Here is a 16,818-nt window from a genome sequence, read left to right on the forward strand (position 1 = left end):
TGCAACCGGCGCGCAGTTCACATCACTTTGAAAACAAAAAAAAACAGAAAATCGCTTTGAAACTGCCGAACTGGGATCCTGGGCCTCACTCCGCAGGCCTCGGAGCGGGCGTCAGAGCCAGGTTTTGCAGTCCTCTCGCCTCAGCTGCGGCCCCGCGACCACAATTCCAGGTGCCCGCCAGGACCCTTCGAGCCCCGACAGCCCGGAAGCGCCTGACCACGCCTACCCACTGCGCCTGCGCGAGGCGCCCCCTCCGGCGAGCGGGGAGACTGGCGCTGGGCGGGCCGAGAGGCTCGTCGCGCCTGCGCGAAGGCCCCGGGGAGCAGCGTCGTTACTTTCCAAACGACTGGCGGGAACCGTTGGAGGCCGTGCGGTCGCCGTCTGGTCTGCCGGGCAGCAGCGCGCTCCCTCGTCCCTAGGCCTGGCCGTGGCGCCGCAGCTCTCCCGCGAGCAGAGGCGGAAATCGTGGCCCAGTTCTTCTGTGAGTCCCCCTCCCGCAGGCCAGAGGGCGGGGACAGCTGAGGCCAGCGGCCCTGGAGGCCCGGCCGGCCCGGAGGCGGGGGCCGGGGGTGGGGGGCGGCTCTGCTCCAGCGCCCGCCTGGCTGGAGAATCTAATCTAGGCGCCTTGCTCCTGGGGGAGCGGGAAGCCCAGGTGCTGCCCGGCCTGCCTCGCGCCGCGCCCCTGCACCAGCAGCCTTGCGGGAAACTGCGGATCCCACAGGCCGCCCAGCCCGGCCGCCCGGCACCACCCCGAGCGGTGGAGCCCAGTGCACTTTGAACAGCCCATCCACCAAGCTTTGATTCCGGTACTGAGGGCGATGGGCTAGATTTAGGACCAGGCCATGCTTGTACCCTCTGATAGACTCTGGCAGGAGAAGAGGAGGGAAAAGTGAGGGAGAGGCTTGCTCTGGAGCATCCGACCGGTTAATCAATCAATTGCTAATCCAGACGCAAAAGCCTATTTCCACACCCTGTGATCACGTAACCTGAATTGGGGCTTGCATTACCCTGAGCTTGTAGTTCTACTTGGACGCTAGGTTAATGCAGTTTGGCATTTTTATTTCCGCATAAACGCAGGTATCGTGTTCTTTTGATTTAGAAGCAACATTTTTAAGGATTTTCAGTGGCACTTTTCCCCTACTCTGCTTTCAGCAAGACACGCACAAACGCACGTTTAGGCTTTTTCAGTTTGATGCCATGAATGAAACCGCAGCCACATCTAAATAGGCTTTATTTTCCAGAGTTACAAAGTGGAAATAACTTTAACATTCCTTTTGTTTTCAGCATTTGGCATCAACAGCATTTTATATCAGCGTGGCATATATCCATCTGAAACCTCTACCAGAGGGCAGAAATACGGACTCACCTTGCTTATAACAACAGATCCTGAGCTCATAAAATAATTCAATCATGTAGTGGACAAGTGAAAGGTATTTAATTGTTGAAAACCAATTTGAGTTTTGCAGGTCTTCTTGGACCCGTACTTTCTGGCATCTTGGTGTTCATTTTTCAGCTCTATACAAAGAGGTGTAGAACACTGCAATCTCAAATATAGTGATTCTCCATCGGAAGGAAGCAAATAATAAAGTGAAAGAAAGTCCACTCTTCCCTACCACATTTTGAGTGGGTTAAATATGTTGATGTTAGGAATCTGATCTGGCTTCACAAAACAATCTCTATCAACTCCTTTTGAAGTGATTTTTGCAGTTCGTGTAGCCAGGTGGAACAAGTTGGAATTTTACATAACTATGATGATGTTTATTATTGGAGAGAAATCCACTACATATTTTTAATATGATATATTTTCTATAGCTGCCTAGAGTTTAAAACCGTCATTTAAGATAAATGAAAATGAAATTGGATCCAGCCTGGGAACTAAACTTAAAAAAATACTACTAATAGAATACCCAATAAAGTTTTTTAATGTCTTACTGTCTTCATTTGTCTTTGTTAAAATCCTGCCTGTCCGTTAGCCATTTCTAACTGAACACCCCTTGTTTTTTCTTAGCTCAAGAAATTACTGAATACTTGTTGAATGGATACTTGTTCTCCATCTATTCTGTCTCTTTTTTCCCCCATGTTTTTCTCTACTTAGGATTCTCACTTCTAATTTTTCTGTGTTATAGGATGTTTCTCCCTGGCTCCTCATTTCACCTTCCAAAACTAGTTCCAAAAAAAAAAAATTACAGTAATTTTTTTATACCTGAGTCATATATATATATATATATATATATATATATATATATATATATATTTTGTTTGTTTGTTTGTTTCAAGAGGCTTTATTTTTAAAATTCTATTAATTGTGTTTTTATCATCTTCAGGGCTAAATCACCCAGGGCGATACTCAGATTACTTAGCCTGAAACATAGAAGTAACTAAGAATCTATGTCACCTTAATTTGATGAAGAAGCAAGCCCTGCCTAAGTTACTGGTTTTTAGGTTGTCTCCTTTAAGACTACACTTAGGACATTTCACCTCAGTTGTATGTAGACCTTCCTATTTAATTTGTCCCTTTTATTTTAGTTAGAATGGAGGAATTGCTCTTCTTAGAGGCAAATTGTTCAATCTCTTTGAATCCCCATCCCTCTAGCCTTCTTAAGGAATCTACCCTAGTTCTTCTCTGGTATTTCTGATTTCTTTGTTTTGAGATATTTTCATTGGTTTCATTTGTCTTCAGTTTTAAAAGAAAAAAATTTCCACCCACCCCAGATCTTTAAGTCACTACCCAATCTCTTCCTTTTCCGAGCAAAATTGAGACAAGGTTGGTTTTTGTCAAGGGGTCAGCAAACTGATGGCCCATATCCAGCAAGTGGCCTATTTTTGTACTACCTGCAAACTGAGTGTTTTCAGATTTTTAAAGGCTAGTTTTTAAAAAACTATGCAAGAGACCTAGGTGGCCCACAAGTCCTAAATATTACAAGATTGTTTTTGTGTCTTAAAAAAAAACAAAACTGTGTATTCTTGAGTATATTATCCCAAGTTCCAAGATTAATTCAGGGCTCATTATGAGGCCCCCTTATTATAATCTCTAAGATGACTTCTGACACATACATAACTTTACTAACAATCTTTGTGTAGTTGACTCATAAACATACATCCAACCCAAGTCTTCTCTTTGCTCATATAGTAAGTGGCTCCCTTGATATCCACATGTGGCTAACCTAGTGATACTTGAAAACTAAATTTAAGGGGGTCCTGGCTGGCTCAGTCAGTAGAGCATGCAACTCTTGATCTTGGGTTGTAAGTTCCAGCCCCACATTGGGTGTGGAGATTACTTAGAAATAAAACCTTAGGGCAGCCCGGGTGGCTCAGCAGTTTAGCACTGCCTTCAGCCCAGGGCATGATCCTGGAGACCTGGGATCGAGTCCCACATCAGGCTCCCTGCATGGAGCCTGCTTCTCCCTCTGCCTGTATCTCTTCCTCTCTCTCTATCATGAATAAATAAATAAAATCTATGAAATCTCTTGACTCTACCTATACTGATCCATCTCTACCAATTTATCCTTCTATAAGCCTTCAGTACCTCTTGCTTGAATTACTAATCAATTAGCATCCCTAGATCCTCTCTTTACTTCCACTCTACTTTCCACACATCACAGCCTAAAGGATAGTTCTGAAATATAAGTTTAATCACATCACACCGTACTTCAGACACAGTAATGACTTCCCTGATTCTTGAAGTATAAGTTCTTTAATTTACCCCATGTGACCTTGCGTGGTCTGGCCCCTATGTATCTTGCACAAACCGACCTTGTTCATTCTCCCTTTCTTAACTGTATTTGTATTACCCTTTCAATCCTCTGGTCAGATACTTTTCGCTTTTCAGTATTTTAGACCTGTACCCTTTTCTGTAATCTTTTGCATATTTAATGGTATTTATTTGTAGAACTGAAGTCAAGTGAGAATTCCCTGAGTCAAATTTTCCTATATTCTCTCATTGGATCACATACTGCACCTTCTTAACATTTATTACAATTAAAAATTTGCATTTATTGCTGCAGTGATTAGATTAATGCTCATCTTCTGGAATTTACCTTGGATTAGAGTATACTGCATGTTCACTACTCTGTGCTTAGCATTCAGTACTAACTACATCTGGTACGGATACTGAGAATTGGACAACGGGAGCTAGGTTATTGTGAGGCAAGTTTTCTGTACAGGTTGGAGGAGTTCCAAAATACCAGTGGTAGGAATTTGCTAAGGGCAGAAAGTGAGACCTGGGAAGAGTTACTTTGTAATGCAGTGAACCAAAAAAGATGCCTTGTTCTGTATTGCAGATTGGTTATACAAGTGTTCAGTTCAGAAACTGGTGGTATTCATCTCAAATATTGAAAGCGGTGAAGTCCTTGAAAGGTGGAAGTTTGATATTGAGTGCGACAAGACTGCAAAAGATGACAGGTAAGTATGAATTAAACTGCTTCCACTTTCATAGATTTTTTTTCCAAAACTTGTTTTCTTGACTCAATGAGTTCTAACTATATTGAACTAGTTTCGTATAAGGTAGTTTGTTTCTAACTATGTTAGATCTCCCGTGGAGAAGAATAAGACTCACAAACTGTGCTCACAAAAGAGTCGTGCCTATTATGGACTTGTATAGTGTACTTTTAACATAACTGCCCTTAGTCTAAAATCCATAAATTTCACCCTTTAGTATTTATGGTGCTATATGTAAGCTACACATGATGTATTAGGTGGGCCATTTAATGGATTGTGTCAAGGTACTTTTAACCATGAAGTATTATCCTAGATTTTCTCCTAGCTTGATATGCAGCTCTACTGTATTTCATTTAACACTATAAACTTCCTAAGACACTCTGAACTGAAGTTCTTAGATCCTCTGGATGGGAAATGCCCCCTCATTATATGCTAATTCTTAGCATTGTCCCAGGCATGCTTACCTGTAAACTCAGAACTCTCTCTCATAATGAAATGTAGTTTGTTCCTGAAGCCTTTGGTCTGTTTTAGAAAATGTTTATTTTATTTTTTAATGAATTTATTTTTTATTGGTGTTCAATTTACCAACATACAGAATAACACCCAGTGCTCATGCCGTCAAGTGCCCCCCTCAGTGCCCACCACCCAGTCACCCCCACCCCCGCCCTCCTCCCCTGCCACCACCCCTACCTAGTTCATTTCCCAGAGTTAGGAGTATGTATGTTCTGTCTCCCTTTCTGATATTTCCCACACATTTCTTCTCCCTTCCCTTATATTCCCTTTCACTATTATTTATATTCCCCAAATGAATGAGAACATACAATGTTTGTCCTTCTCCGACTGACTTACTGCACTCAGCATAATACCCTGCAGTTCCATCCACGTTAAGCAAATGGTGGGTATTTGTCATTTCTAATGGCTGAGTAATGTTCCATTGTATACATAAACCACATCTTCTTTATCCATTCATCTTTCGATGGACATCGAGGCTCCTTCCACAGTTTGGCTATTGTGGACATTGCTTCCAGAAACATCCGGGTGCAGGTGGGTGCAGGTGTCCCGGCGTTTCATTGCATCTGCATCTCTGAAGTAAATCCCCAGAGGTGCAATTGCTGGGTCATAGGGCAGGGCTATTTTTAACTCTTTGAGGAAGCTCCACACAGTTTTCCAGAGTGGCTGCACCAGTTCACATTCCCACCAACAGTGTAAGAGGGTTCCCTTTTCTCCGCATCCTCTCCATCATTTGTGGTTTCCTGCCTTGTTAATTTTCCCAACTCTCATGGTGTAAGGTGGTATCTCATTGTGGTTTTGATTTGTATTTCCCTGATGGCAAGTGATGCAGAGCATTTTCTCATGTGCGTGTTGGCCATGTCTATGTCTTCCTCTGTGAGATTTCTCTTCATGTCTTTTGCCCATTTCATGATTGGATTGTATGTTTCTTTGGTGTTGAGTTTAAGAAGTTCTTTATAGATCTTGGATGCTAACCCTTTTTATCTGATACATCATTTGCAAATATCTTCTCCCATTCTGTAAGTTGTCTTGTAGTTTTGTTGACTGTATCCTTTGCTGTGCAAAAGCTTCTTATCTTGATGAAGTCCCAATAGTTCATTTTTGCTTTTGTTTCTTTTGCCTTCATGGATGTATCTTGCAAGAAGTTATTGTGGCCGAGTTCAAAAAGGGTGTTCCCTGTGTTCTACTCTAGGATTTTGATGGAATCTTGTCTCACATTTAGATTTTTCATCCATTTTGAGTTTATCTTTGTGTGTGGTGAAAGAGCGTGGTCTACTTTCATTCCTCTGCATGTGGATGTCCAATTTTCCCAGCACCATTTATTAAAGAGACTGTCTTTCTTCCAATGGATAGTCTTTCCTCCTTTATCGAATATTAGTTGACCATAAAGTTCAGGGTCCATTTCTGGGTTCTCTATTCTGTTCCATTGATCTATGTGTCTGTTTTTGTGCTGGTACCACACTGTCTTGATGACCACATCTTTGTAGTACAACCTGAAATCTGGCATTGTGATGCCCCCAGCTATGGTTTTCTTTTTTAAAATTCCCCTGGCTATTCGGGGTCTTTTCTGATTCCACACAAATCTTAAAATAATTTGTTCTCTCTGAAGAAAGTCCATGGTATTTTGATAGGGATTGCATTAAACATGTACATTGCTCTGGGTAACATTGACATTTTCACAATCTTAATTCTGCCAATCCATGAGCATGGAATATTTTTCCATCTCTTTGTGTCTTCCTCAATTTCTTTCAGAAGTGTTCTATAGTTTTTAGGGTATAGATCCTTTACCTCTTTGGTTAGGATTCTTCCTAGGTATCTTATGCTTTTGGGTGCAATTGTAAATGGGATGGACTCCTTAATTTCTCTTTCTTCAGTCTCATTGTTAGTGTATAGAAATGCCATTGATTTCTGGGCATTGATTTTGTATCCTGCCACACTGCCAAATTGCTGTATGAGTTCTAGCAATCTTGGGGTGGAGGCTTTTGGGTTTTCTATGTAGAGTATCATGTCATCGGCGAAGAGGGAGAGTTTGACTTCTTCTTTGTCAATTTGAATGCCTTTAATGCCTTTTTTTTTGTCTGATTGCTGAGGCTAGGACTTCCAATACTATGTTGAATAGCAGTGGTGAGAGTGGACATCCCTGTCTTGTTCCTGATCTTAGGGGAAAGGCTCCCAGTGCTTCCCCATGGAGAATGCGATTTGCTGTGGGCTTTAGGTAGATGGCTTTTAAGATGTTGAAGAATGTTCCCTCTGTCCCTACACTCTGATGAGTTTTGATCAGGAATGGATGCTGTATTTTGTCAAATGCTTTCTCTGCATCTAATGAGAGGATCCTATGGTTCTTGGTTTTTCTCTTGCTGATATGATGAATCACATTGTTTGTTTTATGAGTATTGAACCAGCCTTCTGTCCCGGGGATAAATTGTACATGGTCATGGTGAATAATTTTCTTAATGTGTTGTTGGAACCTATTGGCTAGTATCTTGTTGAGAATTTTTGCATCCATGTTCATCAGGGATATTGGTCTGTAATTCTCCTTTTGGTGGGGTCTTTGTCTGGTTTTGGAATTAAGGTGATGCTGGCCTCAAAGAAAGAATTTGGAAGTACTCCATCTCTTTCTATCTTTCCAAACAGCTTTAGTAGAATAGGTATGGTTTCTTCTTTAAACGTTTGATAGAATTCCCCTGGGAAGCCATCTGGCCCTGGACTTTTGTGTCTTGGGGGGTTTTTCATGACTGCTTCAATTTCCTCCCTGGTTATTGGCCTGTTTAGGTTTTCTATTTCTTCCTGTTCCAGTTTTGGTAGTTTGTGGCTTTCCAGGAATGCATCCATTTCTTCTAGATTGCCTAATTTATTGGCCTATAGCTGTTCGTAATATGTTTTTAAAATCGTTTGTATTTCCTTGGTGTTGGTCGTGATCTCTCCTTTCTCATTCATGATTTTCTTAATTTGAGTCTTCTCTATCTTCTTTTTAATAAGGTTGGCTAACGGTTTATCTATCTTATTAATTCTTTCATAGAACCAACTCCTGTTTATGTTGACCTGTTCCACAGTTCTTTTGGTCTTGATTTCGTTGAGTTCTGCTCGAATCTTTCTTAACTCTCTTCTTCTACTGGGTGTAGGATCTATTTGCTGTTTCTTCTCTAGCTCCTTTATATGTAAGGTTTGCTTTTGTATTTGAGATCTTTCCAGTTTTTGAGTGGATGCTTGTATTGCGATGTATTTCCCCCTTAGGACTGCTTTTGCTGCATCCCAATGATTTTGAATGGTTGTACCTTCATTCTCATTAGTTTCCATGAATCTTTTTAATTCTTCCTTAATTTCCTGGTTGACCCTTTCATCTTTTAGCAAGATGATCCTTAACCTCCACGTGTTTGAAGGCCTTCCAAACTTCTTGTTGTGATTTAGTTCTAATGTCAAGGCATTATGGTCTGAGAATATGCAGGGGACGATCCCAATATTTTGGTATCGGTTCAAACCCCATTTGTGACCCAGGATGTGGCCTATTCTGGAGAAAGTTCCATGTGCACTTGAGAAGAATGTTTATTCAGTTGAGTTTGGATGTAAAGTTCTGTAGATACCTGAAGTCCATCTGGTCCAGTGTATCATTTAAAGCTCTTGTTTCTTTGGAGATTTTGTGCTTAGAAGACCTATCCAGTGCAGAAAGCCTTAAATCGAAGTCACCAAGTAGAAGTGTATTATTATCTAAATATGTCTTAATTTTGGTTATTAATTCATTGATATATTTGTCAGCTCCCACATTCAGGGCATATATATTGAGGATTGTTAAGTCCTGTTGTTGGATAGATCCTTTAAGTATGATATAGTGTCCCTCTTCATCTCTTACTACAGTCTTTGGGGTAAAGTTCAGTTTATCTGATATAAGGATGGCTACCACTGCTTTCTTTTGAGGACCATTTGAATGGTAAATGGTTCTCCAACCTTTTGTTTTCAGGCTGTAAGTGTCCTTCTGTCTAAGATGAGTCTCTTGTAGACAGCAAATCGATGGGTCCTGCTTTTTTATCCAGTCTGAAACCCTGCACCTTTTGATGGGGTCATTAAGCCCGTTCACGTTCAGAGTTACTATTGACAGGTAGGAGTTTAGTGTCATCATGATATCTATTCAGTCCTTTTTTTGTGGATTGTTCCACTGAACTTCTTCTTAAAGGGAAATTTTAAGAGTTTCCCCTTAAAATTTCTTGCAGAGATGGTTTGGAGGTCACATATTCTTTCAGTTCCTGCCTGTCTTGGAAGGTCTTTCTCTCTCCTTTTATTCTGAATGAGAGCCTTGCTGGATAAAGTATTCTTGGTTGCATGTTCTTCTCATTTAGGACCCTGAATGTATCCTGCCAGCCCTTTCTGTCCTGCCAGGTCTCTGTGGAGAGGTCTGCTGTTACCCTAATACTCCTCCCCATAAAAGTCAGGGATTTCTTGTCTCTTGCTGCTTTAAGGATCTTCTCTTTATCTTTGGAATTTGCAAGCTTCACTATTAAATGTCGAGGTGTTTAATGGTTTTTATTGATTTTAGGGGGGGATCTCTCTATCTCCTGGATCAGAATGCCTGTTTCCCTTCCCAGATTAGGAAAGTTTTCAGCTAGGATTTGTTAAAATACATATTCTGGCCCTCCGGCCCTTTCGGAGCACTTGGGAAACCCAATTAAATGTAGGTTTTTCTTCCTCAGTCTGTCGTTTATTTCTCTTAATCTATCTTCATGGTCTTTTCATTGTTTGTCTCTTTTTCCCTCAGTTTCTCTCTTTGCCATCAACTTGTCTTCTATGTCTCCCTCTCATTCTTCTGCCTCATGAACCCTCATTGTGTGGACTTCTAGTTTGGATTGCACCTCATTCAATTGATTTTTACTTTCTGCCTGATTATATCTAAATATTGCAGTCATGAAGTCTCTTGAGTCCTTTATGCTTTTTTCTAGCCCCCAGTAGGTTTATAATAGTGCTTCTGAATTTCCTTTCTGACATTGAATTGTAATCCAGATTTTGTAACTCTGTGGGACAGAGGACTGTTTCTGATTCTTTCTTTTGAGTTGAGGATTTCTTTCTAGTCATTTTGCTCAGTGCAGAGTGGCCAAAAACAAGTTGTATTGGGAAAAGGAGAAAAAGAGAGGAGAGATAGAAGGAAAGAAAAGAGAAAAAGAAAAAAGAAAAAAGGAAGTAAAAAAGAGAAGAAACAGAGATAGAAAAATAAAGAAAGGAAAAAGAAGGGCAGGGTAAGCAAACAGAAATCAAAAAGCAAAAAAAACAAAAACAAAAAAAAACACAGGGGAGTATCTTCTATTTCTGTACTTTAATTCCCTTGACTTCCCCTGGAATTTGTCCATCTAGTTGGTCTTCTGGGGGACGGGTCTGTTGTGCTGATCTTCAGGTGTTAGCACTTGGGGGATCTGCTCTGCCGCCTGCCTGTTCCAGGGCTCAGTGGGGATTTTTTACCCCCTTGAGGCTCCAGAAGGAACAACCACAGTGGCAGCGGCCAGCTCTGGAGCTCTGGAGTCTACTCCCGCAGTAACTACAGAGCTCTCCATCTGCAGGGACCTGGATGCTCTGGGGGCGGGGCCGCTGATCTGCTCAGCTCGGGGCAGGAGCGTCCTTCCCGTCCTGGGCCCTCCTGGCCTCTTCCTGTCCTGGGGGGAGGCCGGATCCTGGGCTGTGTCCCTGGCGCCCTGTGCTCCTGGGCCTGCGCTGTTGGATTTGCACTCCACCGCATAGCCACCTCTCCGCAGAGCTGCCGTCCGGGCCCCTCTGAGCTGCTCCCGGGTCCAGCGATGCCATGCTGCAGCCCTTAGGGAGCTCAGGGCACTCTCCCCAGGGCACAGTTGCTCTGTTAGTGTCCCAGGGAGCCTGAGGGCATCCCTACCTTTCTGGGGTCCTGCTCGAACTCCCTGTGAGGCCTTTCCACCCAGGAAGATTGGTGAAGCTCCTGCTTCTTGGGGCCTGGGCTCTCCTGTCCTGGGGACACTCACCCCGGCCTTAGCCTGGCTCTTAGCGGGGCCCCTCTCCCTTGGATGCCTTTTGTTTCTTTATTTCTTTTTACCCCGTCTTCCTAACTTGATAGAAGCGTGAACTCTTCTCACTGTAGCATTCCAGCTGTTCTCTCTTTAAATCTCAGGCTGAATTCATAGATTTTCAGGATGATTTGAAGATTATCTAGGTAATTGGTGGGAACAGGTGATTTGGGGACACTAGTCTTCCGCCATCTTGCCCCTCCCCTAGAAAATGTTTAATTATAAATACACCTTGATATAACATCTTCTTTGAAGCACTACAGAATTAGACATTTAGGTATTCCTAAAAATACCAAAATGATTATGCCAATTAAAGATCTTAGATACTAATTGTTATCTTTATTTTACAACATCCTGAATGTTTCCTGACTTGAAGCACTCGGCAGGTTTTCTTTTTTTTTTTTTCTTTTTTTTTTTTTTTTTTCTCGGCAGGTTTTCTAGTCATCTGTTATTTAATGATCTGATACTAAGATCAGCCTTAATATCTGGAATAATAAATGAAATTATAATTGTTTTTTAAAAACTCCTTTGGAATGCATTACTTAGTTTGAGTTTTGAAGCATTTAATCAAACAAATAATCTTATCAGTGTTTTAAATGACTTGTTAAAACTTAAAATGAATCAACTCATTTAGTTTCTTTGGTAGCACACCCAGAGAAAAGTCTCAGAAGGCCATCCAGGATGAGATCCTCTCCGTAATCCAACAGATCACAGCTACCGTGACATTTCTGCCGCTGTTGGAAGTCTCTTGTAAGTATTGTATGACTTCACGTTGGTTCAGATTTCTTGTGGAAAGACTAAGCTATTACTTTAAGAATTAACCGTTTTGTTGAATTTTTTCTTAATTATCCATGTCATGGTATATAAGTGAGAAAAACGTCATGAATCTAAAGCAATGCTGGTTGTGTTTTATTTACAAGTGCTGAATAGGGAAAGAATGAAAATTTTCTATAGTTCTCCTGAATATTTTGATGTAATTTCTTCCATTTCTTTTATTTTATACACATTTCCTTGTATATAATTAAGACTTAGACAGGTATAACTGTGTCTTTCTTTTCTAGATTAGTTACTCCTTCATTCATCAGATATACCCTAAATGCCTACTGTATGCCTAACACGGTTCTGGGCATTGGGATACAGCGGTCACAGAACCAAGATGTTCTTTTTCTCTGGCTTAGATTCATGCTGTCTCGTGATTAATTATATACTTTCTGCAAATATCTTTAGTGGTTCTTTGAAGAAAAAAATCAAGTTTTTCATTAAGTAAAAGGGAGTACAGTATTTTCTGTACTAAAATTTCCATTGAAGAAAAGCAATTAGCTAATATAACTGATTAGAGATCAAGCTAAACTAGCTTTTCTGACATGATAGCTGGCTCACATGTGAGGGAGACAGGAAGGATAGTTGTACCTTTCGAAAAATAATTGTACTTTAATGATCTTATCCAATTTAGGTTCATTTGACCTACTGATTTATACAGACAAGGATTTGGTTGTACTTGAAAAATGGGAAGAGTCAGGACCACAGTTTGTTACCAATTCTGAGGAAGTCCGTCTTCGTTCATTTAGTACTACTATCCACAAAGTAAATAGCATGGTGGCCTATAAAATTCCCACCAGTGACTGAGGATGAGATAAGGACAGTGATGTACTTGTAGTTCTCAGATGCGGTTTTCCTGAAACCAAGTCAACTATAGTTGATAAATTTTGTATCACTGGTTAATTTTTAGACTGGGAAAACTTAACATTCTACATCTATTGAACTGTGCATAATTGTCCAATTTTTTCTACCTGTATAACTTTATACAGGGTTGACATAAATTATTGCACATTGTTCAAAAGGGAACTAGCAGATCACATCAGCATTGTTGTCAATTCCTTGAAAGTGGTAACTGTAGATGGATAACTTTTGCCATAAAACTAAATGCCTTCTTAAATCAGACCTTTTGGTCAAGGACTTTGACTCTGGAATATAGGTAGGGAGATATTAAATGTAAAATACAGCAACAGAAGTCTGAATATTGAGAGTCTTTGTTTAGATTCTGAAATTATCTAACGATAACTTGCAAGTAATGAAACATTGCTCATAATAGGTCTCTGCCATTTATTTTATTTGTCTATTTTCCATATTGAAAACATTTCCAATGATTTGATTTTAATTTGTTGTAGAACTCGAACCTACAAAGCTACGTATATTGCCACTGTTTAAATTCCTGTGATACAGAACTCTTAATTTTTTTTATGTTTTCTAAAATCAAGCTTTAAATGATGATGAAATAAAGTTAAATATGTATGTTTAAAATTTGTCTTAAAATATGTTTATATTGGTGTGGTATTAACACATACAATAGAATGGATTCAGTATAGCAAATAATATCTTGTGCCTACTGAGGCCTAAGGATACAAACTTGAATAAATCTGGAGTTACTTTCAATTTAATGAACAAGCTTTGATTATATCCCTTTAATCTTATAACCTTAGACTTAAAATAAGCATCATTCTCTGTAAAAAATAATAGATGTCATTGGAATTAATTCATTTTAGCATGTAGTGTACTGGAGAACTTTTCTATCCTCTTAGCCTTATTGCCAGCCTAGTTTTCCTTATTTTTTAAGGGTCAGTTTAAGGCAAACTTCTGACGTCTTTTCTCATCTCTATTCTAAATGTTACCTTGTTTTGTAATTAAGTGCTTAGTATCAGACACCGTTCTAAGCTTTTTATATGATTTAACTCATTAACCTTCACTATAAAGTAAAAACACATGGCCTGTATCACTCATTCAGAAATTACAAAGTGAGCACCTGTTAAAGTGCCAAGTATTAGGATGAATGAAACAAAGTCCTGGTCTTTCTAAAGCGTGAGATATGGAGAGGAAAATAGATGGCAATCTTCCAGGCAGTTACTACACAGGTTTATCTCATTATGTATTTGTCTTTGTTTTTTCACCTGAGTAATCTAATCTCTTTGATCCAGTTGCCTGCTTGTTAAGAATAAAGGGCAATTCTCTCATTGCAAGACAAATAAGTGCCAGTAATTGATGACAGGTATCGTGAATGCTACTGTGAAAGCCCATTGCCTTGAGAATTGTTGAAGCTATCTAATTGAGGTCCACCCACATGTGTCCTTTTCCTGAATAAGAAAAGTAGTTCTGCAGAAATGAAAATGATGTTGAATTAAGGTATGGTCAAGAGTCTGGTTTTCCAAACATGAGGTATGTTACAAAGTGGACACTAGTAAGATTAAAACATTTAAATTCTGGGCTGTTTGTAACCTCTAAACATGAAACATTAGGTTGAGAAGGAAAGCAGAACTGGAAGTTCAGTAAAAATATGAAGAGTTAACAATTCTGGTCCTACTTTTGGGACGAAAGTTTGAAATTCTTTTTAGAAAGCAGTAACTGCTTTAGGAAACACTAAATACCTCTGCTAAATAAGCAGAAATAATGTGGTCATTCCCTGAAAAATGTTCACCAGTAGCAACTTTCTTAATAGATCACGGATAATACTTAAATTTCTGTCAGTTGTTTTTATTCGCCAAATTAAACAGTCCTAATATTACCACTTATACTTTGTGGCTTATAACACTACTGAGTCCTACTAGTACATATATTAGAGTTGAGTGGGAGCCAAGCTACAAGCTTTATTGGCAAAGCTCAATCGGAAAAGCTTTGGCCTATGGCTCCAACTAAACTTGTCCTGCCCTCTTTTCCTATACCTTGAAGTCCACCTTAAGAGGAAGATATTTATTTATTTTTTTTTTTAAGAGGAAGATATTTAAACCAACAGATGCAAGAATTGCGAATGACCTATGAACAGTGGGTATTATGTGTAAGTGATGAATCACTAAATTATACTCCTGAAACCAATATTACACTATATGTTAACTAAAATTTAAATAAATGTTTGGAAGAAAAAAAGAGCCCTACATGACTTCCACACCATGTTATACAGAGAAACCAAGATTCTAAGAGAGCCTGATGGGCCTGCCCTGGACTCTTGACTCAGTTTTGCTTACCATAGGTGGAGGAATGGAAACATGTTCCGACTGGGCCTATCAGGGTCTGAAATAGAGCCCCAGAAGGGACTGAACCACACGTCTCCAGGATTCTTCTCCCAGTGTCATCAATTGGAGAGAGGAGTCAAGCCTCCATGGGAATTCACACAGAGGTGTGTAATAGTCTCATGTATTAATTGGCTTTTGCACAAACAACCATAGAATAACAATTTTTTCCCTGTAAGTCAGTGGGTTATCTGGAGTGCTTGTCTTCTTATCATGCAAATCTGCAGGGTACGTGTCTCCTTCTATCATTGAAGGGGCAATGCCTCACCAGGACTGCTAAAGCTTATCTTCAGAACTTTCACACTGACATTTTTGCCCATATTCCACTGATGCAGGTAAGACTTAAGGCTAAGCCAAACTTCAATGGGGCCAGAAAGTACACTCTTCCCATGGACTTGGGGAGAGGGCTGTGTGAAAATCTGGTGAAAGTGATAGTATACAGGATAGATCAGGATATCTAAATAATGCTACCCTGTAACTTGTTTTCCACCAGATGTCACTAATGCTACAATATTCAAATTAAGGTGAACTTTTAACTTTAATATTCAGCCTTTCCTATTGGGAATTAACATTGGGATTTCTGGCTACAAAGATATAAAGACATCAGAGGAAGAAAACACAGCACCTGTATTCGTTAGGTAATATTTCATTTAATTTTCCTGCTTTAGTGCACAAGTAGAATTGCAGGATCAATGGACACACAAACAGCTCTACATTTTTTAAACTTTAGATGGTCTCTTCTGTTCATGATCAAGAAGCTCATTTGGCTCCTCAGCAAGCTCATCAAGAGCAGTGTTTCTTCACCTTTCCTAATGGCTCCTACCCTTTTACATCCTTTTAGCAATTGAATGTCCATAACAAATTACTTTCCGTTTACTGTACTTTACAAAGCTCCAGGTTTCTTTGGGAGCATTGTAATTACACTGTCCTCAGATGACTTTAACCAATTAATGGCAGGGACCAAAAGACAGAGGACTTAATCCTGTAACTTACCTATATCGTTCAAAGAATAAATCAAGTGTGAATTTGTGAGCAGTGGTGCAACAATTTCCCAACCAGTCAAAAGAATTGTTCATTAAATAACCTTTTACTCTTTAGGGAATTAATTTTTGGCTAAAGTTGTAAATAATAATATCTTCATCTTTTTATTAAATATGTAAAGTTCTGTTTTAAGTTATTTTTGTTCAATGTAACCATGATAAAAACTTGTGTTGGAATAACTATGGAATAGAAATGCTGCTAAATTTCAAATTTTATTAGTTACATCTTCTTAGAGCAGATCTTTATTTTTTATTTCTTTTTTTTATTTATTTTTTACTGGAGTTCAATTTGCCAACATAGAGCAACATAGAGCCCCCCTCAGTGCCCGTCACCTAGTCACCCCATCCCCCTACCCACCTCCTCTTCCACTACCCCTTGTTCATTTCCAAGAGTTAGGAGTCTCTGAGAGCAGCTCTTTAAAGATCTTTCCATTCTTCATGAATATGGCTTTGAAAGCCAGCAGCATTAACTGATGCTTATTTTAAAAAAATCTAGTTGGGAAAGCTACTTAATCTTCATTAGAGTTAACAATCCTCTTCCAATCTGGCAAAAACATGGTAGCCTTAGCAACAAAACTATTAGAAAAGCTTAGAGAGGAAAAGGCCAAGCGTTGACCCTCTGATTACACAAGTCAGTTTATGTTACCATTTCACCTACTTTTGTGCTCTTACCATTTGATCTATTTTTATACTAGAGAAACATAATTTCATTTATTTGTATAAAGTCCATTCATCTGTGTATATCTGCACCATTTTGCT

The 16,818-nt window shown here is 39.7% G+C and overlaps 1 protein-coding gene across 14 annotated transcripts in view; it reads left to right on the forward strand.

Annotated features, from left to right (window-relative positions):
• Window positions 1-234: 234 nt before the first annotated feature.
• Window positions 235-16,818, forward strand: part of LOC140611775 (uncharacterized) — a 121,684-nt gene continuing 105,100 nt past the window's right edge. For 3 of the 14 annotated variants that reach the window (XR_012012981.1, XM_072788662.1, XM_072788661.1), the window contains exons 1-6: window positions 242-481; window positions 1,285-1,430; window positions 4,281-4,401; window positions 11,608-11,711; window positions 14,005-14,138; window positions 14,980-15,126. The gene's annotated coding sequence lies outside the window, so the exon portion shown is untranslated. Of the gene's footprint in view, window positions 482-554; window positions 807-1,284; window positions 1,431-4,280; window positions 4,402-11,595; window positions 11,712-13,933; window positions 14,139-14,979; window positions 15,127-15,568; window positions 15,658-16,818 lie in introns of those variants that run through there. The other 11 variants (XM_072788657.1, XR_012012982.1, XM_072788653.1 and 8 more) reach the window with 11 other exon arrangements.

The sequence above is a fragment of the Canis lupus genome, chromosome 20 (assembly GCF_048164855.1).
Source record: "Canis lupus baileyi chromosome 20, mCanLup2.hap1, whole genome shotgun sequence".
Classification (NCBI taxonomy): domain Eukaryota; kingdom Metazoa; phylum Chordata; class Mammalia; order Carnivora; family Canidae; genus Canis; species Canis lupus.